The sequence below is a fragment of the Macaca thibetana genome, chromosome 9 (assembly GCF_024542745.1).
Source record: "Macaca thibetana thibetana isolate TM-01 chromosome 9, ASM2454274v1, whole genome shotgun sequence".
NCBI classification, from domain to species: Eukaryota; Metazoa; Chordata; class Mammalia; order Primates; family Cercopithecidae; genus Macaca; species Macaca thibetana.
Genome location: NC_065586.1, coordinates 121,960,316 through 121,980,725, shown reverse-complemented (window position 1 = coordinate 121,980,725; position 20,410 = coordinate 121,960,316). Strand labels below are relative to the sequence as shown.

The window sequence follows — 20,410 nt, the reverse complement described above, 5'->3', positions numbered from 1 at the left end:
GTCAACAGAATAGCAGCAACCACCACGAGCCTGAGGGCTGGCTAGTCTTTAGTTTTCTACCCCATTCAAAGAAATGATCCTTTCCCTCATTCCTCAAGATCTCCCGGGTCCAATTAGAAAAAAAGGAGCAGCCAGATACAGTGGCTCATAGCCTGTAATCCCAGCACTTTGAGAGGCCAAGGTGGGAGGATCACCTGAGGTCTAGAGTTCAAGACCAGCCTGGCCAACATGGTGAAATCCCGTCTCTACTAAAAATACAAAAATCAGCCGGGTGTGGTGGTGTGTGCCTGTAGTCCCAGCTACTAGGGAGGCTGAGGCAGGAGAATCGCTTGAACCCGGGAGCGGAGGTTGCAGTGAGCCAAGATCATGCCACTGCACTCCAGCCTGTGGGACACAGCAAGATCCCGGGGGGTTGCGGGGGAAGCATTCTGACCTCCAGGAAGTGTTTTACTAGTGTTGGTTTCTATTTTACATTAAACACTTCCCCAGGCCAATGCACTAGCAGTTAGCTCCTTACTGAATATTATCTGTAGCAAACAGTAGCTGACTCCTAGCTCTCTTCAGTGAACTTGAATGTATAGAATTCTCATGACTTCTATTTCATCTTAAAACCCAGAGACTCCTTCCCTTTCCTAGTGATTTACTTTTCAATTATGTGTAGACTGAACCAGTCCCAGCCGTCTTTAGTTGGTCTCTATTCAAACATTGTACTTTTGTTTCTTGATTACATCTTCGATTATTTTAGTTATTTCTGAGATTCTTTCCTGTAATTTCTCCCAACTATCTAGGGTATAAAGAGTGCATGAATAACATTATAAAGGCTGTAAGACTTCAAATAAATAACTAATCTTTCTGAACCTCAGTTTCTTATCTGTGAACCAGGAATATTTACTGAACAAAGTTGTTCTAAGGATTGGTGAAATGTATGTAAAGCACTTAGCATTTAATAGGTGATCAAACGGTAAATGGTGCTTATAAAATGTTTTTATCATGGTAAAGTATATATAACTTAAGATTTTTTTTTTTCTTGGGATAGAGGCTCACTCTGTCACCAGGCTGGAGTGCAGTAGTGGCACAATCTCAGCTCACTGCAACTTCCACCTCCCAGGTTCAAGGATTCTCCTGCCTCAGCCTCCCAAGTAACTGGGATTACAGGCGCCCACCACCACGCCCAGCTAATTTTTGTATTTTTAGTAGAGATGGGGTTTCACCATGTTGGCCAGGATGGTCTTGATCTTTTGACTTCATGATCCATCTGCCTCAGCCTCCGAAAGTGCTGGGATTACAGGCATGAGCCACCAATGCCCAGCCTGATTTTAACCATTTTAAGTGTATTGGCATTAAGTACATTCACATGGTTGTACAACCATCACCACCATCCATCTCCAGAACATTTTCATCATCCCCAAGTAAAACTCTGTACCCAGTAAGTAGTGAGTCCTCATTCCTCTCTACCCCAGCCTCTGGCAACCACCAAACTACTTTTTTTTCTGACAGGGTCTTACTCTATCCACCAGGCTGGAGTACAGTGGCATGATCATAGCCCACTGAAAGCTTGAACTCCTAGATTTGAGTGATCCAACCCGCCTCAGCCTCCCCAGTAGTTGGAACTACAGGTATGCGTCACCACACCTGACTTTTTTTTTTTAAGCAGAGATGAGGTCTCACTATGTTGTCTAGCCTGGTCTTGAACTCTTGGGCTGAAGTGATCCTCCCTCCTTAACCTTCCAAGATGTTGGGATTACAGGAATGAGCCACTGAGCCTGACCACCATTCTACTTTGTTTCTATGAATTTTACTGGAATCATATGTAAAGGAAGAAAAATATTTTTCCTCCACCCTTCTTAATTTCTTGGCTGGGGCTCTTGTACCAAAAGACAGATTAACAAGAGAAAAGCATCCACATTTACTTAATATAAGTTTTACATGACACAGGAAAAATTGACTTTTCTGGAAGTAACTTGATGTAACTAGGAGCCTTTGTAAGGAAATAAAGACCTGAAGAAACAGTTAAACGTATGTCTTTGTATATTAGGTTTGTCAAAAGACTAAATTACAACAAATTAGGTTTCATATTATCAGAAGACTACAACAAATTTAAAGATTTAATTGGCTTTTATTCATGATTCATGAATCTGGGTGCCTTCCACTCTACAAGAGAGAATGAGAGCTCCCACTGGGCAATAACAGAACCACAGGTTTTATAAGGTGGGAACAAGGTAACAGAATAGAAAAACCTGATTGGTTAACATCAAGTTACTTTGGTTATTTCTTTTGTAATGGTTAAAGCAGAGGGGACTTCCTTCTTCTGCTGATTCTAGTAGACTGGAATCTCATGTTTTCAGGAAAAACTGGTCTGTTTGGGGATCTGCTTCCTTAAAGTTTCAGTTTGATGACACAGCATTTAGCATAAGTAACTCCATTTTGGTTTGGTGTGATCTGTTGAGGGCTAGTGCAGGAGCTCAGCCCAAAAGAAGGGCCTCCCAGAATTTTTAAGTTTGATGAAAAGTGGAGAGAAGCAGAAAATGCAAGAGGACAAGAAGAGGTAGGAGCTAAGTGTAGGAAACTGGGAGGAACAGCAGGACCTCTCAGATTCCTCTCTGCATTGTCTTCCGAGAGAAGGATGCTCCTTCCTCCAGGGACAGGGAGGGCACCTCTCACCCGAGGGCCTTGTGACCTGCGTCAGAGAGGAGGGTGGGAAGGCTAGACTGTCCTTCCTGCCATTTCTGAGATTCCTTCAAACATTCACTATGTCAAAGTGGCTATTTTGGAGATTATCAAGAAGCTGATCACATAAAATACTTGTTCTCTGGTGACTGGCTTATTTCACATGGCATAATGTCTTCCAGGTCCATCCATGGTGTAGCATGTGTCAGAATTTCCCTTCTTTTTAAGGCTGAATAGTATTCTACTGCATATAGTATATATACACCATATTTTGTTTACTCATCTGTAGACACTTGGCTTGCTTCCACTTTTTGGCTATTATGGATAATGCAAATGGTATATTTTAACTACAGATTTTTTATACCAAATAGACAAACAATCAAAAGAATTTATCCTAGGCCCACAGAGAAGGCAGACAGGGTCCCTGATCGATGACAGGGGTTCCCTTTTTAAAATGCCTTCTTCATAAACCTATGTGAGGGGAATACTGACAGTACCTACTTTTTATAGATGGAAATTCTACTTAAGAGCTCTCATGTCTGGGTGTGGTGGCTCATGCCTGTAATCCCAGCACTTTAGGAGGCCGAGGCGGGCAGATCATGAGGTCAAGAGATTGAGACTATCCTGGCCAACATGGTGAAACCCCCTATCTACTAAAAATACAAAAATTAGCTGGGTGTGGTGGCATGCACCTGTAGTCCCAGCTACTCGGGAGGTTGAGGCAGGAAAATCGCTTGAACCCGGGAGGCAGAGATTGCAGTGAGCCAAGATCATGCCACTGCACTCCAGCCTGTGGGACACAGCAAGATCCCGGGGGGTTGGGGGAAAAGCATTCTTACCTCCAGGAAGTATTTTACTAGTGTTGGTTTCTATTTGACATTAAACACTACTGTACTCTAGCCTGGTAACAGAGCAAGACTCCGTCTAAAAAAAAAAAAAAAAAAACTCAGTACTTTCTCGTATTACACAGAGGAGCTAAATATGACAATTAACTGAAGAAAGACAAACTGCTCATTTCAAGCAGTTATTACAAACTGTCAAGTTAATATAGACAGCAATCTACAATTTGAAAATGCCAGTCACTACGAATCACAGGGAAAACATCTGTGCTTCAGCGGAAACACTACGTATTTAGATCACACTCCTTCAGACTTTCGCTGAGATAGGATCTCCCTCTGTCACCCAGACTGGAATGCAAGGGCATGATCTTGGCTCACAGCAACCTCCACTTCCCTGGCTCAAGGGATTCTCCCACCTCAGCCTCCCGAGTAGCTGGGACTCCAGGCTCATGCCATTATGCCCAGCTAATTTTTGTAACCTTTTTTGTAGGGACAGGGTCTACGTTGCTTAGGCTGGTCTCGGACTCCTGGGCTCAAGTCATCTGTCTACTTCGACCTCCCAAAGTGCTGGGATAACAGGCATGAGCCATCGCACCAAGCCCCTTTAAGGTTTTCTAGTCTAGCCTTTCACCTGTTTTACGGTATATAAAGTTGAAAGGAACTGATAATGTAAATGATTCTTGTTTATAAACATGCAAATCAACCTGCCTTGGAAGGCCAATCCTTCTCCACGTGGCAAAGCCACTTATGTATCAATTTCAAGTTTATTTCAATATTCTGAGTAATAGATGTGTTTATCATTTGGGTTCTCTTTTGAACTGGTTGTAACATCTCACTGCTTACTTCATTAATAGTTAACATTTGTATCTATGAGTGATAGTTTTTCCTGTTTATGAAAAGTTACCCTTTAACAAATATAATATGTACAGGTGAGATAACACCATGCTTCTCAAAGTGTGGTCTGTGGAAACAGCAGCCTGGCGGTCCCCTGGAGTGTTTTTGTCGGAAATGCAGAACACTGGGGCCCACCTCAGGAGTGCAGTCGCAGCAAGACCCCTGTCACTGACACATTAAAATCAGAGCCACCCGCGGTTAATACACATCACTGACCTGCCTCAAAGAATAGGAGTGCTGGGTCTACCAGTCTCTCCTGACCATTCCCTGGGCTTTGCCAAGCGCTTTCTGCCTGCCGAGCTCTCTCGGATCAGATGTGGGCTGCCTGCCGGCAGTTCTACCTCATCCCCTCGGCACCTGTTAACCCCGGAGTTCAGAGACCTCAGTTCTGATCTCCACCACCCCTCCCCCCCCTTCTACAGTAACTCAAACCTTCAGGCAGTGAAAATAAGCTCACAAACTAGGATACTATAGCTTCAGACCACACATTTTCCACTGAGCCAGTATGTGAGCAAAAACTAGTGTTCTGGAGTTAGGGGGATGAGAAAGATTTGATATTAAAAGGGTCCTTGGTGACCTTTCAAAGTTCATCATCATCTAACAAAAATTTTATTCCTTTAGTTTTTCATTTCTGTTAGGGAATGTTTAGTTTTTCCTCTTTGATAATGAAAATACGTTAAGAAACACTGCCTTGGACCAATCTTCCTTTTCCCAAATCACTGGCGTGTGTCTACCCGCAAGTTATCAGTCCAGCCTACATTTTCCTGTCTCCATTTACCTATTCAACCAATACCTGAGCGCCTGTCATGTTCCGCCCTGCGAACACGCTGGTGACACAGTGTGAGCAGGCAGGGCTGGTTCCTGTCCTCATGAAGCTTACACTACCTGAGGCTGGGGTGTAGAAATCGACACATAAGACCGAGACTTTTTTAAATATATGTATCTATAAGGCATACAAAGATGCTGAGCTGGAGCTTTGGAAAATGAAGAAAAATACAAATTTAGAATGTGATATCGAGGAATGAAGACCATCACTTAACATATCCTATGTTTAAAAAGTCTAATGTCCATAGGAAGTTGTCTGGGAGGCGGGCAGGGTTTCATAGTGTAATGAGTCTTTAGGAAGTTTGGAAGACTTCTAATGGCTCTTAGGTAAAGAATTATGAGAGGTGGATTCAGGTAGAGAGATTCCCACGATATTCACTGCTGGGTGGAGGAGATCCATCCCCCTCCACTCACAAACATCCTCTCTGTGGTTTTTATTAGACAGTCCTTCATTTAGCTGATACATCTGTATTTATATTTGTTCTCTTCCAGATCTTGTTTCATAGTCAATATCAAGTGTTTTTGTGTAAACTGCCTGGTCTTGACAGGCCAGGCACGACGGTAGGCACCATTCACACAGTACTGCATTTCATCTTCACAAGACTCCTGCAAGGTAGGTCTCACCCTCCCCTGATATAGGTGAAGCAGGAGGCTCAGGGCTGCTACAACTTGTCCCCAGTCCCAGAGCTGGTACACAGCAACCCAGGATTGACAGATTCCAATACCCATCCATGCTGCCTCGCCTAACCATGTTGTTGGTGCCACAATTTTGTAAATTAAAGTAGGTTTATCTAAAATTAACTCAAAGTTAACATATGTTATTTGGAAGTAGTGGTGGCAATGACTTATCAGAGAACTTTTAAGAGAAACAGCTGTGGCAAACGAGCCTGACTCACACTGAAGTTATCTGTAATCAAGTTACCAACCGGCACCTGATTAGTGAATGAAGCTCACGGAGCCCCAGGCCTCACGACAGCTGTTTCTCCTTCCTCTCCTCCACGCCCTCCTTCCTCCTTTTGGCAGACTACTAAAGGGTTTAGGTGTCACGCAGAGTTTAGGTGTCAGGCAGAATGAGTTCACGTGTCATGCAGAATGAGCAACAAGCAAAATCTAGGTGCAATCAGATAAGGATGGAGAATTACCAGTTATCTTTAGAATCACCTGTTGGGCGTTTCTGTCGATAATCACCAATTCAGAACAGCAAGGACTGAGAAGCCACAAGATTCCCTTAAAAGTCCTCATCCATTTGCATACTTTTGTTTTCACAAAACAAAAATTATGTTATGTGGGCTCAGTCAATAGATTTTTGTTCCGATTTGTATTTCCACGATACATAATTAAGTTTTGTGGTTTCTTTGAAGTTTAAAGAATTCTGAATGTGTATGCTAACACTGATTCACGTTAAAGCTAAGCAGTAGGCTGGACGCAATGGGTTACGCCTATAATCCTAACACTTTGGGAGGTCGAGACGGGCAGATCACTTGAGGTCAGGAGTTTGAGACCTGCATGGCCAACATGGTGAAAGCCCATCTCCACTAAAAACACAGCAATTAGCTGGGCATGGTGGTGGGTGCCTATAATCCCAGCTACCCGGGAGGCTGAGGTATAATTGCTTGAACCTGGGAGGTGGAGGTTGCAGTGAGCCAAGATTGGGCCACTGCACTCCAGCCTGGACAATACAGCGAGCAAGACCCTGTCTCAAAAAATAAATAGAAACAAAGCTAAGCACTATATATTAAGTAGATGATTGAACATTTTAACCAAGGGTGTAAGTTATTAACCAGGATATTTAAAAAGCAATGAATTGAAGTTGCTGACATTTTTAAGAGGTGACAGCTGTTTCCCTAAAGTTTTAATATCTAAAACACACACACACACACACACAGTGGCAGTGCCAACAACAACAAAAAAAGGAAACAAAACGAAGAAATGGAGGTAATGATGATCCCCAAGCTAAGGGAAGAGGAGGAGGGGGGCAGATATATGTTCTTTTCGTTCTTTCCTATTTGTTTCACTCTTCACTGGAAAAGCACTTCAGTTAGTTTGCACTTCTGTTAGTCCTTCAATATGGTAAAACAAACAGGTTTATCTCATGTGCAAATAATCAATGAGGAGTGGCTGCCTCCAGGAACCTGGGTAATGTTGACCTTAGTGGGAAGGATCTGAATCAGCTGCCAGGGCCACACATGTGCTGTGTGTTTGTTGATCCCGCCTTATGTCAACCAGCCAACATCAAAAATGATCAGGGCATTGCTAGGCAACTACTTCTTCAGTCTTCACTAGTCAATTATGGTGATTAGGATATTTTAGTTCGAACATTTTGTTTTCCTAAATGGAATTTGATAGATGGATAGAATGGATTCTACATTGCATTTCTTTCCCTCCATCACGCACAGACGCTGTTGAGTGTATCATCATCTTCTGTGCAGAGAGCCCGCCCTGTGTAAGGTAACAGGAAGGATACAATGGTATGCAGCGTAGAAAAAGAAATAAGGGCCAGGTGTGGTGCCTCACGCCTGTAATCCCAGCACGTTGGGAGGCCGAGGTAGGCAGAGCACGAGGTCAGGAGATGGAGCCCACCCTGGCTAACACGGTGAAACCCCGTCTCTACTTAAAAAAAAAAAAAAAAAAAAGAAAAATAGAAAATATTAGCCGGGCCTGCTGGCAGGCACCTGCAGTTCCAGCTACTGGGAGGCAGAGCTTGCAGTGAGCTGAGATACGCCACTGCACTCCAGCCTGGGCGACAGAGTGCGACTCTATCTCAAAAAAAAAAAAAAAAAAAAAAAAAAAAAAAAAAAAAAAAGATATAGAAATAAGGACCCAGGCGTAACTCAGAAGGAGCTTCTAACCATGTTGTGCAGATGAGGAAGACTCAATAATTAGCAGGTTATTCAAAGAAATTAGGGTTTTTTACTAGCAGAACAGTAAAAATTCGAAAAGTCGGATAACACACAGAGTTGAGGCGGCTATGGGAAAGAGGTATTCACCCACATTGCTACTAGAAGTATACACTGGTATAACCTGTCTAGAGGACAGTGATTTAACAATTATCAAAACTAGCTACCTAGTCAACATCTAGACATTTATTCTGCAGATATACCTGCCCAAGTGCAAAATGTCAGATAAGCATTGTTTCTTGCAGCTTTGCTTATAATTGTAAAAACAGCTCTTCTAGTTTCCTATCGCTGCTATCATCAGTTACCACAAATGTAGCAGCTTAAAACAACACAAACTTATCTTATTACGAGCCCGGAGGTCAGAAGTCCGAAATGCGTCTTGCGGAGCTACAGTCAAAGGCTGGTTTTCTGGAGGCTCTAGGGGAGAGTCCATTTCCATGCCTCTTCCTACTGCTGACGGTTTTCCACACATGCCTTGGCTCTTGATCCTGTGTTACTGCAACCACCACTTCCATCTTCACATCGCCTCTCTGATTCTGACGCTTATGCTTCCCACTTATAAGGACGCTTGTGATTGATTCCATTGTGCCCACCTGGATGATACACGCTCCTCTGCCTATCTCACAATCCTTACTCCCAAGGCCCGTTTGGCTACGTAAAGTAATATATTCCTAGATTCAGGAATTTGAATGTGGACATCTTTTTTTTTTTTTTTTTTGAAAGACGGAGTCTCGCTCTGTCACCCAGGCTGGAGTGCAGTGGCGCAATCTCAGCTTACTGCAACCTCTGCCTCCTGGGTTCAAGCAATTCTCCTGCCTCAGCCTCCCAAGTAGCTGGGACTACAGGTGCATGCCACCACACCTGGCTAATTTTTTGTGATTTTAGTGGAAACAGGTTTCACCGTGTTAGCCAGGATGGTCTCAGTCTCCTAACCTCATGATCCGCCCGCCTCAGCCTCCCAAAGTGGTGAGATTACAGGCGTGAGCCACCGTGCCCGGCCCGTGGACATCTTTTATTCAGCCTATCACAATAGCAAACGACTGGAAACAAACTGGATGTCCATTAGCAGTGGACTGATTCAATAAATTACAATAAATTCATACAACAGAATACAGTTATTTAAAATACAAGAAAATTTATTATGTACTCAACAGAAAACTCACCAAAATATAATGTTAGGTGAAAAAAGCAAAGTACAGAACAGAGACAGGAATGCAGTATACATAATTTGCTCGTATATATAATGTTTAAACTATTTCTGGAATGATATACCAGAAACTAATCATGGTGGTTACCTGTAGGACAGGAAGAGGGTGGTGGCATTGCAAGAATGAGACTTTTCACTAACACTCTTTCATAATTTTTTATCTCTGAAACTTGTAACTATATTACTTATCCAAAAAGTAAAATAATAAAGTCTAGAAAGAGTAAAAAGAAAACAAAGTGTAAAAAAGTTATAGATGGGAGATAAGTAACCATTGTAGGACTCTTTATGCTAGAGCTGTACAATTTTTAAAAATAAAAAGTATGTGTATGTACACATATATATGTTACCAGGAATGTTAGGATATATGATCAAGTGACTGAAAACTATGAGCAAAAAAACAGAAAAGAGAAACCCACAAGTTCTTCAGGTATTAGAATTATCAGACATGAACTTTAAAGTAATTGGAAATGTTATCAAACCTAGGTTTAAATAACTAGTAGTAGCTTTTTTTTATCTTGGTGCTAGTTACAGAGGTTTACGTTGTGATAATTCATCCACCTGTACGTTTAAGATGGCACACTTTCTCTCAGGTATATTATACTTCAATACACTTTTACAAAAGCAGAAAACTTGTGGGATGTGACTAAATCTGGGATTGGGGGAAATCTATAATCGTAAACGCATGCATTGGAAAACAAAACCAAAAAAGTACTGAAAAACAATGATATGCTAGGTGTGGGGGCTCATATGTATAATCCCAACACTTTGGAAGGCCAAGGCAGGAGGTTTGCTTGAGGCCAGAACTTCAATACCAGCCTGGGTGACATAGTGAAACCTGTTACAGAAAAAAAAAAAAAAAAAATTAATTGGGCGTGGTGACGCACACCTGTAGTCCCAGCTACTTGGAAGGCTGAGGAGGGAGGATTGGATCACTTGAGCTCAGTAATTTAGGGCTGCTATGAGCTATGATTCACCACTGCACTATGGCCTGAGTGACAGAGTGTGACCCTGTCTCAAAAAAAAAAAAAAAAGAAAAAACCCCAATGATCTAAGCATCCATCTCAAAAATCCCAGCAAATTAAGCCCAGTGAAATTAAAATGATGGAAATAATAAGGATAAAAGCCTAAATTAAAGGAGAAAAAAAAAACCAAAAACATCATAGAGAAAATATAAGAAGCCAAAACAGTTTCTTTGACAACCATATTCCAATTGCTAATCTCTGTGGCAGCCAGCCTCCAAGATGGCTCCCAGTGGTTTTCACCTCCGCTATCCATGCCTTGTGCAGTTCTCTCTCATATTAAATACAGCTGACCTGTGTTATCAAAAAGATAGTTCAAATTTCCTAGGCTACATTATAAAATACACAGCAGCTTCTACCTTGCTCACCCTGGGTGAAAGCAGCTACCATATTGCAAGGACATTCAAGCAACCCTACAGAGGTTAATGCATCACATTACAGAGGTCTCCCACTAACAGACAGCACTGACTTGCTAGCCATGCTGAGTAAGCCATCTTGAAACTGGACGCCGTAGCCTCAGTCAAACCTTCAGATGACTGCAGGCCTAATCAACATATTAACCAAGACAGAACTACCCAGCTAAAGCATTTCTCAAATCAGGACCCACAGAAGCTATATATTAGTTTGGTATTGTTGCATAACAAATAGAACATCTCAGGAAATATACATACACTGTCTAGTATATTTTCTCTTATACAGTTTCTGTGAGTCAGGATTTCATTTAAGAAAATACACGGTTATTCTTTTTTAAGTGGGTTTTTTTTTTTACTTCCTTTTTTTAAAATTTATTTTTTATTTCAATAGGTTTTTGGGGAACAGATGGTGTTTGGTTACATGAATAAGTTCTTCAGTGGTGATTTCTGAGATTTTGGTGCACCCATCACCCAAACAGGGTACACTGTACCCAATGTGTAGTGTTTTCTCCCTCATCCCCTTCCCACCCTTTCCCCTGGGTTCCCAGAGTCAATTGTATCATTCTTATGCCTGTGCATCCTCATAGCTTTGCTCCCGCCTATGAGTGAGAACATATAATGTTTGGTTTTCCATTCCTGAGTTACTTCATGTAGAACAAGTCTCCAATTCCATCCAGATTGCTGCAAATGCCATTATTTTGTTCCTTTTTATGGCTGAGTAGTATTCCATGGTACATATATACCACATTTTCTTTATCCATTCATTGACTAATGGGCATATGGACTGATTCCATACTTTTTCAGTTGCAAATTGTGCTGCTATAAACATATGAGAAAAGGCCAGGCACAGTGGCTCACACCTGTAATTCCCAGCCCTTCAGGAGGCCGAGGACAGATCACCTGAGGTCAGGAGTTCGAGACCAGCCTTACCAACATGCAGAAACCTTGTCTCTACTAAAAATACAAAATTAACTGGGTGTGGTGGCGCATGCCTGTAATCCCAGCTACCCGGGAGGCTGAGGCAGGGGAATCGCTTGAACCTGGGAGGCTGAGGCTGTGGTGAGCCAAGATCGTACCATTGCACTCCAGCCTGGGCAACAAGAGTGAAACTCTGTCTCAAAAAAAAAAAAGAAAAGAAAATGTGAGAAAAAACATATTTATCCTCTCGTATTTTCTGTGGGTCAGGAATCTGGCCACAACTTAACTGGGTTCACAGCGTAGGGTCTCACAAGGTTGCAGGCAAGGCGTCAGCTGAGCTAGGTTCAACTTCATTCAGGTTGTTGACAAAATTCATTTCCTTATGTCGGTATGATTTTTATTGGTTATTGGCTGGAGGCCACCCTCAGGTCCTAGACACCACCTGCTGTTGGGCTTCCTCAATATGGTCACACACTTCCTCAAATCAGCAAGGAGAATCTTGGGTGCATGCTAGCAATATGTCTATCTCATATCCTAATGCATGTCTCTCTCCTCCTCCTCCTCCTCTCTTCTTCCCTCTCCTTTCTTCTATCTCTCCATATGTGCGTGTGTGTGCACACGCACACACACATACACATCCCAGGAGTAACAACCCATCACATTTGCAATATTCTGTCGGTTAGAAACAAGTCACAGATCCTACTCATACTCACTCAATTTCATCCAAAAGGTTGAGAAGTGATCCCATCCACATTAAAAAGGAAGAGATTATACAGAGTATAACACCAGGACATAGAGATCATGGGAAACATCTTAGAAGTCTGCCGATCACAGATAATCAATATTTGTTGTTGTTTGAAGACATTAAGTTTCAGGTAATTTCTTATGCAGCAATAGATAACTAATTAGTAAGAGTTGTGCCTAACTAATTAGGTACAAGTTAAAATATAAGGAGTTAAGAGTTATTACTGTAGATCCTACAGATACTAAAGAGTTGGTTTTTTTTATAAACAAGCCTATCACAATAAGATAATTCAGATTAAAAGGCTGGTAAGTTTTATGCTTTGTATATTTTACCACGATAAAAACACTTTATAAGCATCACTTACCACTATTAAATGCTAAAGGCTTTACACACATTTCACTAATCCTTAGCACAACCTTGGTTCAGTAAAAATTATTTCTGGTTTACAGGGAGAAAACTGAGGCTCAGAGAGGCTACTCATTTGTTTGAAGTCTCACAGCCTTCATAATGTTATTCATGCATTCTTTGTACCTTGCCACACTCTTCTCTAGATAACTGGAGAAACTGCAGGGAAGAATCTCAGAAATAACTAAAATAATTGAAGATGTAATCAAGAAACGAAACTACAATGTTTGAATAGAGACCAATTAAACACAGCTGGGACTGGTTCAGTCTACATATAATTGAAAGGTAAATCAGTAGGAAAAGGAAGAAATCTCTAGGTTTCAAGATGAAATAGAAGTCATGAGAATTCTATAAATTTAAATTCAAGTTCACTGAAGAGAGCTAGGAGTCAGCTACTGTTTGCTACAGATAATATTCAGTAAGGAGCTAACTGCTAGTGCACTGGCCTGGGGAAGTGTTTAATGCCAAATAGAAACCAACACCAGTAAAACACTTCCTGGAGATCAGAATGCTTTTTTTTGTTTGTGTTTTTCCCCAGAGTCTTGCTCTGTCCCCCAGGCTGGAGTGCAGTAGGGTGATCTTGGCTCACTGCAACCTCCACTTCCCAGGTTCAAGCAATTCTCCTGCCTCAGGCTCCCTAGTAGCTGGGATTATAGGCACACACCACTAAGCCCAGCTGATTTTTGCAGTTTTAATAGAGATAGGGTTTCACCATGTTGGCCAAGCTGGTCTCAAACTCCTGACCTCAGGTGATCTGCCTGCCTTGGCCTCTCAAAGAGCTGGGATTATAGGCCATGAGCCACTGCGCCTGTTTGCTCCTTTTTTTGTAATGGACCTGGGAGATCTTTACGAATGAGGGAATGACTCATTTCTTCGAATGGGGCAGAATATTAAAGACTAGCCAGCCCTCAGGCTCGTGGTGGTTGCTGCTATTCTGTTGATTGTGAACCACAGAAAGGAGCAAGTCTTTGTGGGATACACAGGATTTGAAGTGCATCAAAGGGATGAAAACCCAGCTGACCATGATACCCTCAAGTGAGTTTTTCCACTGAATTTGATTATTTTTTCATTTGGCACTTCTTTCTGGGCTTTTTAAGCTGCCCCAAAGCTCTAGGTGATTTTACTTTTGTATTAATTCTCTTGGGAATGCTCATTCCTGATTGTTTCACTAAACAGCCTTGAACTCCTGGCCTCAAGGGATCCTCCCACCTCAGCCTCCTGAGTAGCTGGGACTACAGGCTGCAGAAACTTTTAAGAGAAAATAGAGGCAACAGAGCCAAGCTCATTGTTTGAGATTAAGATACACTTGATATAGAAACTAGACTTGTCACAGAGAGTGCAAGAAGCGGGAGTTAGCTCCCAAATCCAAGTTCTGCCTCTGGATTATTAGACAGGGCCTCACTGTCCTTGATCTGCAAGGAATTAATACTGATCATAGCATTAGTAAAACCTATGTTCTACTCATCATGAAAAGTCATTTTTTAAAGATTCCAGAATTATTAGAGGCAGAAACAAATTGAAAGGTTGTACACCTGCTGTTTGAAAACACAACTTACCAAAGCCAAACAGAATGTAAACTCCTATGTCTATTAATAAGTAGAATCTGTAATTTAAAACTTTCCCACAAAAACAAAGTTCCTGGGGCCGGGCGCGGTGGCTCAAGCCTGTAATCCCAGCACTTTGGGAGGCCGAGACGGGCGGATCACGAGGTCAGGAGATCGAGACCATCCTGGCGAACACGGTGAAACCCCGTCTCTACTAAAAAATACAAAAAACTAGCCGGGCGAGGCGACGGGCGCCTGTAGTCCCAGCTACTCGGGAGGCTGAGGCAGGAGAATGGCGTAAACCCGGGAGGCGGAGCTTGCAGTGAGCTGAGATCCGGCCACTGCACTCCAGCCTGGGTGACAGAGCGAGACTCTGTCTCAAAAAAAAAAAAAAAAAAAAAAAAAAAAGTTCCTGATGGCTTCACTGGTGAATTCTTCAATGAAACGGAAAAGTAACACCAACACTACACAATTTCTTCTTTGAGGGACAGAGTCTCACTACGTTGCCCAGGCTGGAGTGCAGTGGTTATTGACAGTCACATTCCAGTGATCCTCCCACCTCAGCCTCCTGAGTAGCTGGGACTACAGGCTACAGAAACTTTTAAGAGAACAGAAATAAAGGGAACAGAGCCATGCTCATTTTTTGAGATTACGATAAACTTGATACCAAAAGTAGTCTAAAAAATTACAGTAAAACTACAGGCTCATCAGTCACATGAACACAAACCCAAAAGTCATTTTTAAAAACAGCACATTAAGCTGGGCACAGTGGCTCATGCCTGTAATCCCAGCACTTTGGGAGGCTGAGGCAGGCGGATAACAAGGTCAGGAGATCGAGATCATCCTGGCCAACATGGTGAAACCCCGTCTCTACTAAAAAAACACAAAAAACTAGCCGGGCGAGGTGGCAGGTGCCTGTAGTGCCAGCTACTCGGGAGGCTGAGGCAGGAGAACGGCGTGAACCCGGGAGGCGGAGCTTGCAGTGAGCCAAGATCGCGCCACTGCACTCCAGCCTGGGAGACAGAGCGAGACTCCATCCCCCCCGCCAAAAAAAAAGCTGGGCGCAGTGGTTCATGCCTATAATCCCAGCACTTTGGGAGGCCAAGGTAGGAGAATTGCTTGAGCTCAGGAATTCCCTTTATTTTCGTTCTCTTAAAAGTTTGCAGCCTGTAGTCCCAGCTACTCAAGAGGCTGAGGTGGGAGGATCACTGGAGTGTGACTATGAATAGCCACTGCTCTCCAGCATGTGGGCAACACAGTGACACCCTGTCTGTCCCTAAGATTAAAAAAAAAAAAAAAACCTGTAATGTTGGTGTTATGTTTTCCCTTTCATTTAAGAATTCACCAGTGACGCCATCAGGAACTGGGGATTGTTTTTGTGAGAAAGTTTTAAATTATGGATTCTATTTTTTTAATTATTTTTATTTATTTAATTTTTTATTTTTCTTTTTATTTTTCTAGAGAGGGAGTCTCACTCTGTCACCCAGGCTGGAGTGCAGTGACGCCATCTTGGCTCACTGCAACCTACGTCCCCCAGGTTCAAGCAATTCTCCTGTCTCAGCTTCCCGAGTAGCTGGGATTACAGGTGCCTGCCACCGCACCCGGCTAATTTTTTGTATTTTTTTAGTAGAGACGGGATTTCACCATCTTGGCCAGACTGGTCTTGAACTCCTGGCCTCGTGATCCACTCGCCTTGGCCTCCCAAAGTGTTGGGATTACAGATGTGAGCCACCATGCCCAGCCGGATTCTATTTATTTAATAAATATAGAGGTATACAAACTTATTATGTTTGGTTTTGGTAAGCTGTGTTTTTCAAACAGTAGGTACAACCTTTTAATTTGTTTCTGCTTGTAATTCTGGAATCTTTTTTTAAAAAAATGACTGACTTTTCATGAGTGGAAGATAGGTTTTCCTAATACTACACTCAATGTTAACTTCTTGCAGGTCAAGGACACTGAGGCCCTGTCTAATAATACAGAGAAAAACTAGGCTAGCGGCAAGACTAGCCTGGGGAACAAAGTGAGACTCCAGCTCAAAAAAATAAAACATTAGCCAGGTGTGGTCACACACATTCTGTGGTGCAAGCTACTCGGGAGGCTGAGGCAGAAGAATCACTCGAACCCAGGAGGCGGAGGTTGCAGTGACCCTAGATTGCGCCATTGCACTCCAGCCTGGGCGACAAGAATGAAACTGTCTCCAAAAAAGAAAAAAAATACACACACATATATATATACGTATATATATATACACATATATACACATATATATACACACATATATATATACAGAGAGAGAGAGAGAGAGAATGCCTAGAGACGAGTAATACACTAAACTAGCAATGCTAGTTTCAATTTAGGGTGAATTACTTCAGCAGAGAACTAAAGAACGGGCACTAGCCTGAATATGTTAATTTAAATTAAAAAAATAAAAACTTTAAAAAAAAATTAGAGATGGGGTCTCAACATGTTGCCCAGGCTGGATCCAAACTCCTAGGCTCAAGCAGTCCTCCCGCCTCAGCTTCCCAAGTAGCTGAATAAGCTAATTAACTTGTTTCATTTCTCTCAGGCTGACTAGGCCTGTAAGGTCATTTTAAAAACTGAAAGTCTGTGTCTGATCGTCCCATTCCTTCATTTACTCACACCAACATGAATAAAAGGATTCACTAGAGTCTAGAAAGAAGATTTTATCCCTGTCTCAAGAAAACTTCTCAAGGGAGAGTGGAACATATAAATATATATTGACTACATGTTGGACTGACAAAAGTATTAATACAATGCAGACACAGTACCGAGGAGGAAGAAATTAACTCTGATTTGGGGTGGCGGAGGGTAAATATACATGTAAAGTTTCTAAGAGATTGTGATGTCCAAGAGAGGTTTGTTTTGTTTTGAGACAGAGTCTCATTAACTCTGTTACCCAGGCAGGAGAGCAATGGCGCCATCTGGGCTCAGTGCAACCTCTGCCTCCTGGGTTCAAGTGATTCTCCAGCCTCTACCTCCACAGTAGCTGGGATTACAGGCATTTGCCACCACGCCCCTAAGGTTTGTATTTTAGTAGACACAGGGGTTTCACCCTGTTGGCCAGGCTGGCCTTGAACTCCTGACCTCAAGGGATCCACCCACCTTGGCCTCCGAAAGTGCTGGGATTACAGGCATGAGCCACCTCGCCCAGCCAAGAGAGGTTTTAAAGGACAAATAGGTGGACGGGCAGGGAGTGCACAACAGGTAGAGGGAGGAGGCAGGAGTGTGGGGATGAAAACACCTTCCCAAGAAAAGGCCTGGAAGAGTTTCTAACAACCTGGGAGGGCCTGGGGCACAGCAAAAGGAACTGGCCCCTGCCTCTAGGAGAAAGGAATGTCTCCTCCCTTCTTCCAGCCTCCCTTAAGAAAAATACCCAAGAATGCTCCCAGCCCTGTGAGCACAGAGCACTGGTGTGAGTTGTCTACTTGTTAATGAGTTTGCACCACCGTCTGTATGCAATGAGTCATTCAGGTCATTCTGGGATGATGCTGGTATGTACAAACCCCTCCTTTAATCTGGTTGGCTAGTTCAGAACGGACAAGTTTTAACACTGCTTCCTTCTCCTGTCAAGAAGTAAAGCTCAGGTTCTGAGGAACAGACTCCATCTGGACACCATGTTTGGTGAACCGGAGCTTCGGGAAAGACACAGCTTCAAGCCTCAAGTCGTTTTGCCCCTTCCTGTGGCTGACAGCATCAGAGGTCAGGATCACGATGAATTTTAGCATTTTGATGGGATTTTAAAACAGGACTGTTTAAAAGATGCTGCTTTGAAAATGTTTTTTTTAAAGTTTTAATCTTGATTTACATAAGCATTTATTTCTTGATAAGATTTGAATTATAACCTAATTGATAGAATATTCTTTGGGTTTAAGACTACATGAGAAAAAAAATGTTATACAGATTTCTTAAATGATTCCTGGGCTTAAAGAAGAAATTACTTTTAAATCCTTGCCAGTCTCCCAGATAATTAATGAGCAGGTACTGCCCGGGAGTGTAAAAGATTTTTAGGTCTTATGTCCTCGTGGAAACTTGGTCCAAAAAATAAGATTACTTGCCTCTTTCCTTAATCTTACTGGATAGAATGAGACTCTTAAAACATCTCGTTTAGGTTAGAAAAGAAAATGGGACACCATATTTGTAATCGACCTAACATTTATAAGTACCTGATTTAAATGAACTTTACCCAGAGCACACTCCACAAGAGGCACTTCACATTTCACTGGAGCACAGCCCTTTGTGTTGTAGAACAATGTAGAATAAAATGGCTTTCTTTTTTTAAGTACATCACAACACTCTCAAGGAAATGCAAGCAGGTAAGGCATCCATCTGTGAACAGCAGCGCTGTCCATTCCATGAATGTTCAGGGTTTACTCCATGTTAGGCACTAGGGACAGGATGGCAAACAGGGCAGACAGGGCCCCTGACCTCTTCCACCACCCTACAGTCAAGTGAAGAAAGTAGATTTTTTTTTTGAGACAGAGTTTTGCTCTTGTCTCCCAGGCTGGAGTACAGTGGTGCTATCTTGGCTCACCGCAACCTCTGCCTCCCAGGTTCAAGTAATTCTCCTGCCTCAGCCATGTGAGTAGCTAGGATTACAGGTGTGCAATACCACGCCTGGCTAATTTTGTATTTTTAGTAGAGCGTGGTTTCACCAGTTGGCCAGACTGGTCTCGAACTCCTGACCTCAGGTGATCCGCCCGCCTTGGCTTCCCAAAATGCTGGCATTACAGGCGTGAGCCACCATGTCCAGCGAAGTTTTAAATATTAACAAAATATTACAAGTTCTGATAACTGCCATTAAGAGAAAAGTACAGAGATAGAATAACATCAGAGAGGGGGCACCACCACTTTAGGAAACCAGGGAGGGGCTGGAGCCGGTGAAATTTAAACAAAAATTGAAGGACATTAGGAGTCAGACTTGACATAGCAGGAGGGAGTAGCATTCCTGGCAGAGAGAAAGGTTTGTTCAGAGCCACAGATCTGAAAGAAGCTTGTTTGAGTAACTACAAAAAGACCAATGTGCTTGAAGGATAATATGTCTAAGATCCGATGTGTGATGAGTTTGAAGAGGCAGCTAGATCACCGTAAGAACTTTGGAGGGCTTTTGGCAGGAGAGTGACATGATCTGATCTGATGTATGTTTTGAAAGGTCACTCTGGCTTCTAGTTAGCGGTGGGAGAAGACATGCAAAAATCACTAGCGCTCACAATCATAATTTGCGTGGCATTGTGGCGTGGAGTACCAATGATTAGAGTAGGGAGGAAGAGGAAGCACATTTGAGGTATATTTTGGAAGTGGAATAAACAGACCTGCTGGTGGATGGGGTAGGGTGGGGTGAGGGTTGGTAAGTAAAAATGAGGAGCCAAGGATGACTCCTATTTCAGGCTGGAGTAACTGGGAAGGCTGGGAAGACTAGTGGAGAAACAGGTTTGGAGAGAGAAGTCTCAGTCCCTTAGTCATTCACCTCAGTTCCTTAGTCATTGGAATATCTTAGATCTCTATCTACCATTTCTTTAAAAACATAGCAGGCAGTCCTGGCTACTTGGGAGGCCGAAGAGGGAGGATCCCTTGAACCCAGGAGTTTGAGGCATACCTGGGCAACACAGCAAGACCCTGTCTCTCTAAAAACAACAACAACAACAACAACAAAAATGCAGAAAAAGGCTGGGCACAGTGGCAGACGCCTGTAATCCCAGCATTTTGGGAGGCTGAGGTGGGTGGATCACATGAGATCAGGAGTTCGAGACCCGCCTGACCAACATGGTGAAACCTCGCCTCTACTAAAATACACAATTAGCCAGGCATGAGGGCACACACCTGTAATCCCAGCTACTTGGGAGGCTGAGACAGGAGAATCGCTTGAATCTGGGAAGCGGAGGTTGCAGTGAGCCGAGCTAGTGCCACTACACTCCAGCCTGGGTAACAGAGTAAGACTCTGTCTCAAAAAACAAAAAACCAGAAAAAAAGATGTGTAGCAGAAAACTGCTGTCTGCTGGGCCTAAACTAACCCCAGATT

General features: G+C 42.8%; 2 protein-coding genes across 7 annotated transcripts in view; one reads left to right on the top strand and one right to left on the bottom strand.

Annotated features, from left to right (window-relative positions):
* The window catches only part of FANK1 (fibronectin type III and ankyrin repeat domains 1), a 121,686-nt gene that overhangs the window by 96,843 nt on the left and 4,433 nt on the right, over window positions 1-20,410 (bottom strand). The window lies entirely within an intron of this gene.
* Window positions 18,072-20,410, top strand: part of DHX32 (DEAH-box helicase 32 (putative)) — a 63,234-nt gene continuing 60,895 nt past the window's right edge. The window contains exon 1 of the mRNA XM_050803725.1: window positions 18,072-18,093. The gene's annotated coding sequence lies outside the window, so the exon portion shown is untranslated. The remainder of the gene's footprint in view (window positions 18,094-20,410) is intronic.